This window comes from Vicugna pacos, chromosome 1 (genome assembly GCF_048564905.1).
Source record: "Vicugna pacos chromosome 1, VicPac4, whole genome shotgun sequence".
In the NCBI taxonomy this organism is placed as follows: Eukaryota; Metazoa; Chordata; class Mammalia; order Artiodactyla; family Camelidae; genus Vicugna; species Vicugna pacos.
Genome location: NC_132987.1, coordinates 83371082 through 83380490, shown reverse-complemented (window position 1 = coordinate 83380490; position 9409 = coordinate 83371082). Strand labels below are relative to the sequence as shown.

The following is a 9409-nucleotide window of genomic DNA, read 5'->3' as shown; positions in this document are numbered from 1 at the left end:
CTGTTCAAACCCGTGTTGTTCAAAGATCAACTGTCCTTGGAAAAGCTGCCAGGACAAGAGACTCCATAGATTTATGTACATAGATAACCAGAATATTATACTTTAAAAACCATATTTATAGTATTTTATTTTTTAAGGTGAGGGAAGCTTTACTCTGTGATGACTCTAAGAGCTGAATTTTCATTGTTAAAGAAAAACATAGTATCTACACATATTTGTCTCTTTAGCAGCCAAGAAAACATTTCTTTGTTGCAACATTCTACATTCGCCAAGCAGTCAAGTACTTTTCCAAATAAAATAAAATAACCAAAATGGTTTCAAATACCAACTCTGAAATCTTGGAATTCCTCCTCTGTCTCGTCTTTCATCTGTAACCAGTGAGCCCTGGTGACCAGATCTGGCAGGCTGAATAATTATACCCCACCTCCCACTCCGAAGATACCCACATCCTAATCCTTGGAACCTGTGAATGTCATCTCGCATGGCAAAAGAAACCTTACAGATGTGATTAAGGTAAGGATACTGGTATGGGGAGGTTATCCTGGATTACTTGGATGGGCCCAATGTAATCATAAGGGTCCTTATAAAAGAGAGGCAGGAGGTCGGAAGAGTAGAAGGAGATATGGCAATGGAAGCAAGAGGCTGGAGTGATACAGAGAAGGGATCGTGATCCAAAGACTGCGGGAGGCCTCTAGAAGCTGAAAGAAGCAAAAAACAGATCATCTTCTGTAGCTCCAGACGTCCTGCTGACACCTTCACTTGAGAGTCTGACCTCTAGAACTGTAAGAAAATTAATTTCTGTTGTTTTAAGCACTGAGTGTGGTAATTTGTTACAGTAATAATAGAAAACTAATATACCACAGGTTGGCAGTGCTCTAATCATCTGAACAGTTGTTTCTTGAGCTTAGGTGACTATGCAGGGCAGAAAGCTAGGAAGGAACAGGGCTCACACAGGAACCAGGCCCAGTGACTTCAGATCCTGGGCTGCCGCCCTTTCACTCCGCACTCCTCAGTTATGGGGCTGATTGGAAGGAGGTGTGAACACATTTGTCACATCTCAACCTTGTTGGTCAGCTTATAAGATGCTGTCTTGGCTAAGGATCTCCAGAGAAACAGGACCAATAGGAGGGGTGTGTGTGTGTGTGTTTGTGTGTGTGTGTGTGTAAAAAGATTTATTTTCAGGAATTGGCTGACATGATTGTGGAGGCTTCTCAAGTGTAAAATCTGATGGTGGGGCTAGCAGGCTGAATGTTCAGGAAAAGGTTGCATGCAGTTCAAGCCAAAAGGCAGTCTGCTGGAACACCAGGAAGAGCTGACATTGCAGACAGAGCCCAAAGTCTGTCAGCTGGAGAATTCCCTCTTGCTCAGGGGAAGCTAACGTTTTGTTCTATTTAGGCTTTCCACGGATTAGATGAGACCCACTCACATTGTGGAGGGCTATCTGTTTTACTCAGTCTACTGGTTTAAATGGAAATCTCATCCAAAAACAGCCTTACAAACAACAAAAACAACAACAACAACAACAGCCTTACAGAAACATCCAGAATAACGTTTGACCAAATATCTGGGCACCATGGCCCAGTCAAGTTCACACATAAAATTAACCACCACAAAAGGCACCTGCACTCATCAAGTAGTCAGGACTTTTCCAAAAAAGTACTCCTTGTTTCACTTTGCACTAAAGTTGGCTCAATGCGGGGGAAAAAACAATCTATATAAAAGCAAGTCTGTCCACAAGAAACTAAACCTTCGAAGAAAAGTAAGTGGCCGGAATTGATGACAGATTGCAGCTGTAGTTCCTTTTTTCTACTTCTCCACAAGTCACCAAGCCCAAAGCGGTTTATCTTTGTAAGACTCTTACTCTGCCACAAAGGCTCCGAGCCACCCTCCTTGTCCCTGTTAGGGGAGGAGCCTCAGCACTCAGTTAACTCCCCACCCACACTGGGCTTTCTCTCCTCTTCTTCCTCTTCCCTCTCCTGTCGTCTCGCTCTTGTCTTCTTCCTCTGCTTTTCTAATTCTTCGTCCTTGTGCTTTTGTGGATGGCTGGTGAAGGCTTGGAACAACTAGCCTTTCTTTCTCCAACTCCTGGCAACAGTTCTGGAGGGAGAAAAAGTGAGATCAAGAGAGACAAGAAAAGTGCAAATCAATGAGAGTTTGTGAGCGTGTGTTTGGGTGTTAATGTGTTCAGGCATTTGTGTGAATGTGAGTGTTTAGAAACTATTGGGGTCTTGAGGTGCTTTTACTTAGGCGTTTATTCTGAGCGTATGAGCAGATGCAGCAGGTATAAAATTGGGTAGGGTGATTAAAAGTGTAGATTTAACCTTTATTTGCAATTTAACCAATTAACCCCTCCCTTGTGTGACAAATTTACAATGCCAAGGATACCAAAATGAGCCAGCTGGGGCCCTGCTCTCAAGGGACTCATCTCACATGGATCTTTGTATCCTTCCAAATCCCCTTGCATAGTTTAGCATGAATCCCTTACTCGCCTTACGCAGATTTCTCTCAGCTTCCTGCACATCATTCTGGCTTCCAGGACAGAGGAGAGAGTATGCTCCCTCAGGGCAGTGACAGCTTCCCACCCGCTCTGTGTGACCCCTGAGCACCCATGTCCAAAGTGTTCACGTTAATAAAAAATCTCCAGACTTGGCCACAACTACATCATCCTTCCCAGCCGGCACTAAGGCCTCCCCCGTGAAGGCTGGTTTTTCAGATGGTTTGTCTTATGGTAGGGGCTTTATTAACCAAATCTTAATAAAGGAAAACCAGCATCAGTCAGCTGCTGGTGGTTTTCCTTTGCCAGACGTCCATCGGAATCCCACGGCGCCACCGCCTGCCCTTGTCAACAGTTTTTGTCTCTGGATTTTCCTAAATGATAGGACTGCGGAGCAGAGATCTCCTGGGTGCGACACAGGGAAGCCCATTACCCCTTGTCAGAGCCGGGGGAGTCACTCAGGCGCGCAGCCCGGGTGTCCCTGTTCTCAGGGCTGGCTCACAAGTCCATGCTGAGTACCAGCCTTGGTTTGAAATGAGCACAGCCCTTTGAAGTCTTTATCGCTCCTAACCAAGTTTCAGATAGCTTCATTCTCCTTTTACCTGTTAACAGTGTCAATGTTTCTTTGACACTTCTTAGATAAATGCATTCTAGGATGAGCCATGGCCCCTTTTTTATCTCCAGTCCCCCTACCCCAGCCCCTTTAAAATAGCTGGCTATCTGGTGAATGATTAGAAGAGAGGAGGTGAAATGATGAGATTTAGATTGCAATGACTCAGCACACAGAGAAGTTCATTTAGGGGAAAAAAAAACATTTTCTGCAAAGGGTCAGGCTTGTACAGTATCCCCGTTCTAACCCTGTGGCGGTCTGTGAGCCACTCTGACAAATGTAGGAACTCTTCAGAGTCTGGGGAGAGAAATATTGTCTTATAATGAATCTTCCTTTTTTGATTAGTGTGGAGCCTGTATCCTGCTTCCAGAGGCAGGATCCAGTTTTCTTATTCATTTTCACCGCAGTTGGAATGGAAAAACTGAAGTCATTGCTCTGATGGCAAGAAACATCTTGTGGCGCCTACAGAGCCAGCAGTCAGTGCAGACAGGCGTGGGGGTGACTTTCTCTCCTTTTCTGTATGGAAAAGAGCTTCACTCCACTGAAACAGATGATTTTCAGTGCTGGCTAACATTGCAGAACTCACTTAGACTCAGTTGATTTTTTTTCTTTTTTGTTTGTAAAGATTTCTCAGTTTCTTTCTTATCATCAACATCCTTGGATTGGCCATAAAACTATATTCCTCAGTCTGAGGTCAGGGACTTTTCTGAGAGGTCAGGGAGATTCCAAATGGTTTGTGGAAACTAGAGCTGCACAGCTCCAAAAAGTAGGTTGGGGTGGAAGAGACAAGCAGTGCCTTTGTTTAGGGAAGCTGAGCAAAATTTGGATTTCCGTCTTTCTCCTAAAGCTGAAAAATGAGGAAGGAAATCTGAAGGGGAGAAGGAAATGAAACAACGAAATAAAGATGTGCCCAGCCTAGTCCGATGTGCCCTACCCTCATTCCTCCCTTAAACCCTCTCAACAATGAAGCAGATCTGTTACCCTCCTGGGAGTCACTTCCCTTCTTCCCTCCTGTCAAAGCCCACTTCACATGATACAAGTTAGAGTGCTAGATATATACTTTGCTTTGGGTAAGAATGGCAAAGGGACCCAGTTCTGACTATGGGACATAAGAGAAAGTGTGTTGGGGTATTTGGGAAAAGATTTTCTTACAAGACAAGCCAAAGCACACATGAAAAGAGCTCTCATGTTACCTTACCTGCCTCTGCTTCCTACATACAAATGCAATTGTATGACGATGTGATGCCTGGAGCTGCAGTAGCCATCTTGCAACCAAGAGGTTAAAAAAAAAAAATGAGGGCCAAAAGTTTTCATACTGAGGACAGTGGAATGGAGGCTTTAAAAAGCTGGATTCTTTTTTTAAAAAGTTTTAAAAATTGAAATGTACTTGATTAACAATATTGTGTTAGTTTCAGGTGTACAACAAAGTTATTTAGTTATGTATATATATTTTTTCAGATTATTTTCCATCGTAGGTTATTACAAGATACTGAATATAGTTCCCTGTGTTATATGGTAAATCCTTGTTGCTTACTATTTTATGTATAGTAGTTTGTATCTGTTAATACCATACTCCTAATTTATACCTCTTTGGTAACCACAAGTTTGTTTTCTGTGTCTTTGAGTCTATTTCTATTTTATATACAGATTCATTTGTTTAACTTTTTTTTAGATTCCACATATAAGTCATATAAAATCCTTGTCTTTGTCTGACTTATTCACTTAGTATAATATTCTTTTGGTCTCTTTATGTTGCTACAAATAGCAATATTTCATTATTTTTTATGGCTGAGTAATGTTCCATTGTGTATATATACACTACATCTTCTTAAGCTAGTCATCTGTTGATGGACTTTTTTTTGTTGTTTTCATGTCTTGTTTATTGTAAATAGTGCTGCTATGAACATTGGGGTGCATGTATATTTTCAAATTAAAGTTTTTGTCTTTTTCAGATATATGCCGAGGAGTGGAATTGCTGGATTATGTGGTAGCGCTATTTTTAGTTTTTAAAGGGACCTCCCTACCATTTTCCACAGTGGCTGCACCAATTTGCATTCCCACCAACAGTATAGGAGCGTCCCTTTTCTCTACACCCTCTCCAGCATTTATAATTTGTAGACTTTTTGATGACAGTTGTTCTGACTAGTGTGGGGGTGATACTTCATTGTAGTTTTGATTTGCATTACTCTAATAATTAGCAATTTTGAGCATCTTTTCATGTGTCTGTTGGCCATCAGTATGTCTTCTTTTGATAAATGTCTATTTAGGTCTTCTGTCCATTTTTGATTGGGTTGTTTGTTTCTTCAATATTGAGTTGAATGAGCTGTTTGTATATTTTGGATATTAAGACCTTGTTGGTCACATGGTTTACAAGTGTTTTCTCCTGTTCTTTTTGTTGTCTTTTTGTTTTGTTGGTGGTTTCCTTTGCTGTGCAGAAGCTTTTACATTTGGTTTGGTCCCACTTGTTTATTTTTGCTTTTATTTATTTTGCCTGGGGAAACTGATCTAAGAAAATATTGCTACAATTTATGCCCAAGAATGTTTTGCCTTTGTTCTTTTCTAGGAGTTCTATGGTGTCATGTTTTATATTTAGGTCTTTAAACCATTTTGAGCTTATTTTTGTGTATGCTGTGAGGGAGTGTTCCAACTTCATTCTTTTACATGTAGCTGTCCAGATTTCCCACTTGTTGAAAAGACAGTCTCGTCTCCATTGTATATTCTTGCCTCCTTTGTTGTAGATTAATTGACTGTAGGTGTGTGGGTTTATCTCTGGGCTGTCTATTCTGTTCCATTGAACTGTGTATCTGTTTTTGTGCCAGTACCATACTGTTTTGATTACTATAGCTTTGTAGTATTATCTGAAATCTAGAAGGGTTATACCTGCAGCTTTGTTCTTTTTCCCTAGGATTGCTTTGGCAATCCTGGCTCTTTTGATTCCACATAAATTTTATGATTATTTGTTCTAGTTCTGTGAAAAATGTCCTGGTTAATCTGATAAGGATTGCATTAAATCTGTAGATCGCTTTGGATACTATGGCCATTTCAACAATATTAATTCTTTCAATCCAAATATCTTTCCATTTCTTTGAATCTTCAATTTCCTTTATCAGTGCTTTATAGTTTTCAACATATAGGTCTCTCACTTCCTTGTTTAAGTTTATTCCTAGGTATTTTTTGACAATTTTAAATGGGATTGTTTTCTTTACTTTTCTTTCTGATATTTCATTGTTAGTATAAAGATATGCAACAGATTTCTGTATATTAATCTTGTATACAATTACCTTGCTGAATTCATTTATTAGTTCTTTTATGTGGGGACTTTAGGGTTCTCTCTATAGAGTAGCATGTCATTTGCATATAGTGACAGTTTTACCTCTTCCCTTCCTATTTTGATATTTTTTATTTCTTTTTTTTTTTTCTAATTGCTCTGTCTAGGACTCCTAATACTGTACTGAATAGAAGTGGTGAGAGTAGGCATCCTTGTCTTGTTCCTGAATTTAGTGGGAAGGCTTTCAGCTTTTCACCATTGAGTATTATGTTACAGTCTGTGGATTTGTCATAAATGGCTTTTATTATGTTGAGACGTGTTCTCTCTATACCCAGTTTGGTAAGAGTTTTTATCATGAATAGATGTTGTATTTTGTCAAATGCTTTTTCTGCATCTGTTAAGATAATCATGTGGCTTTTGGAAAGAGCTGGATTCTTCATGACATTGTTGAGACCACTGATTCAGTCCTGGAACTATCTACTTCTAGACATTTTTTAATGTGAGATAAGAAAGCCTCCCTCTTATTACTTTAGCTTCTTTCAGCTGGATATTCTGTTACTTGCAGCCAAAAGCATCCTAATAGATAAAATATGAATATTTCCAGTTTACTGTACTAAATATGTTTTATCTGGCCATATCAAATATGTTTGATCTGAAAATTATACCACTGCAGTAGAAACAAAGCATAGTTGCTTTGCAATCTGCTAGAAATCATCTCTTGTATGGCTCTGTAGTTTTCAGCTTAATATATTTCCTCCTCACTGTCCTTCATGTGTAGATGATGACATGTAGCAATCCATGAAGTGGCCATGTACCACAGATGGTAACCTTACATTCTGTTATTTCTTGTGATCCAGTTGCTAGAAGATTGACACTAGTTCTCAACCATTAGTCTTGTAATTTGGCTAACATTCTTCCTAGCAGACTGATAGAAGTTCAAAGACTGTTGCTCTGAGGCTGATACAACATATGAATCTATGATTATTGTCTTCTATCATGATTATGATACCAGGATCATGGTTTAGAACAGTTCTGTTATTCAAAATGGCTGCTAGTAAAGCTATCAGTCACACTTAAGCTTCTCCTTACAGATATAACGTGTTACACACTATATGACATTCTCAAAAAGATAAAACTATAGAGATGAAGAAGATTAGTGGTTGCCAGGAATTCAAGGTAGGAGGAAAATGTGGCAATAAAGGGATAGAATGCAGGAGTTTTTCTAGGGTAATGGAACTGAGCTGTATCCTGATTGTGGTAGTAGTTACATGAATCTGTCTATAAGTGTCCAAAAAAGTTCATTTTACTATATGATCATTTAAAAATTAAAATAAATCCATCCCATCAAAAATGGTTTCCAGCCATTCATTGGTAAGTCCAAACTAATTTACCATTTTGTCTAAATGTTAGCAAGAAAGAAGGAAGTCTACAGTTCACTATTGCTGGGTTTAAGAAAAACAGTAGCTAGATCAAGAGGAGGGAATACCTAGATCTGGTTGCTATAATTGACACCAGTGGTTGGCTTGACTAAGAGGTATGGAGGAAAACAGAGTCTCATGAAATAAAACTACAAGTTCTTACTTGCTGAGGCCTCTCCCAACTTGGAGAGGCCAAGAATAAGAGCTATTTCCCTGGTTACAAAATTTCAGGGTGATCTCAATTGATGTAGAAAAAGCATTTGACAGAATTCGACACCTTCCATAATAAAAACACTCAACAAATGAGGATTAGATAAAAGTTACTTCAATATAATAAAGGCAATATATGAAAAACGCACAACTAATGTACTCGATGGTGAAAGACTGAAAGCTTTTCCTCTAAGACCAGGAACAAGGTAAGGAGGCTTACTTTCACCACCTGTATTCAACATAGTCCTAAAAGTTCTATTCAGAGGAATTAAGCAAGATAAAAAATAAAAGGCATCCAAAATGGAAAGGAAAAAGGAAATAAATTTTTGTTTGCAAATGACAGGATCATATATATAGGAAACCCTAAAGATTACACGCACATACACACACACACACACACACACACACACACACCCTGTTACAACTAAGAGAATTCAGCAAAGTTGTAGGATACAAAATCAACACACAAAAATCAGTTGTGTTTCTATACACTAACAGTGAACAATCCAAAAAGAGGTTAAGAAAACAATTCAATTTATGATAGCATCAGAAAGAATGAAATAGTTAGCAATAAACTTAACCAAGAAGGTTAATTACACTGAACACTATAAAACACTGCTGAAAGAAATTAAAAACAATAAATGGAAAAACATCCTATGTTCATGGATTAGAAGGTTTAATATTGTTAAGATGTCAGCGCTACCCAACATGATCTACAGATTTGACACAATCATCATCAAAAACTCCACACTGTTTTCAGAAATAGAAAATTCATCCTAAGATTATTATGGAACTTTATCAAAGGATCCTGAATAGTCAAAACAATCTTGAAAAAAAAGGACAACACATAGAGGTCTCACATTCCTGATCTAGAAGCTTATTATAATGCTATGGCAATGGAAACAGTGTGGTACACAAAGACAGACATATATTCCAATGGAATACAATAGAGAATCCAGAAGTAAACCTGCACATATATGGACAAATGATTTTCATTAAGGGCACCAAGATCATTCAATTAGGAAAAAGACAGTCTTTTAAACAAATGGTCTTGGAGAAACTGGATCTCCAAATGCAAAAAAAAAAAAAAAAAAAGCAAATGCAAAAAAGTTAAGTTGGACCCTTGCTTACACTACAAAGAAAATTAAAATGGATCAAAGACCTAAATGCTAGAGCTAAAACTTAGAAGAAAACATAGGAAGAAAGCTTTAGGACATTGGATTTGGCAGTGTTTTCTTGGATATGACACCAAAAGCACGGTCAAGCAAAGAAAAATAGATAAATTGGACTTCATCAAAATTAAGAACTTTTTGCATCAAAAGACACTATCAACAGAGCAAAAAGTAAGCCCCCAGAATGAAAGAAAATATTCACAAATCATATGTCTTATAAGGGACTAATATTCAGAA

The 9409-nt window shown here is 38.5% G+C and overlaps 1 long non-coding RNA gene across 1 annotated transcript in view; it reads left to right on the top strand.

Moving 5' to 3' along the window:
- Nucleotides 1-385: 385 nt before the first annotated feature.
- Nucleotides 386-9409, top strand: part of LOC140698663 (uncharacterized) — a 30359-nt gene continuing 21335 nt past the window's right edge. Inside the window, exon 1 of the long non-coding RNA XR_012076478.1 lies at nucleotides 386-513. This is a non-coding gene — a long non-coding RNA (uncharacterized lncRNA). The remainder of the gene's footprint in view (nucleotides 514-9409) is intronic.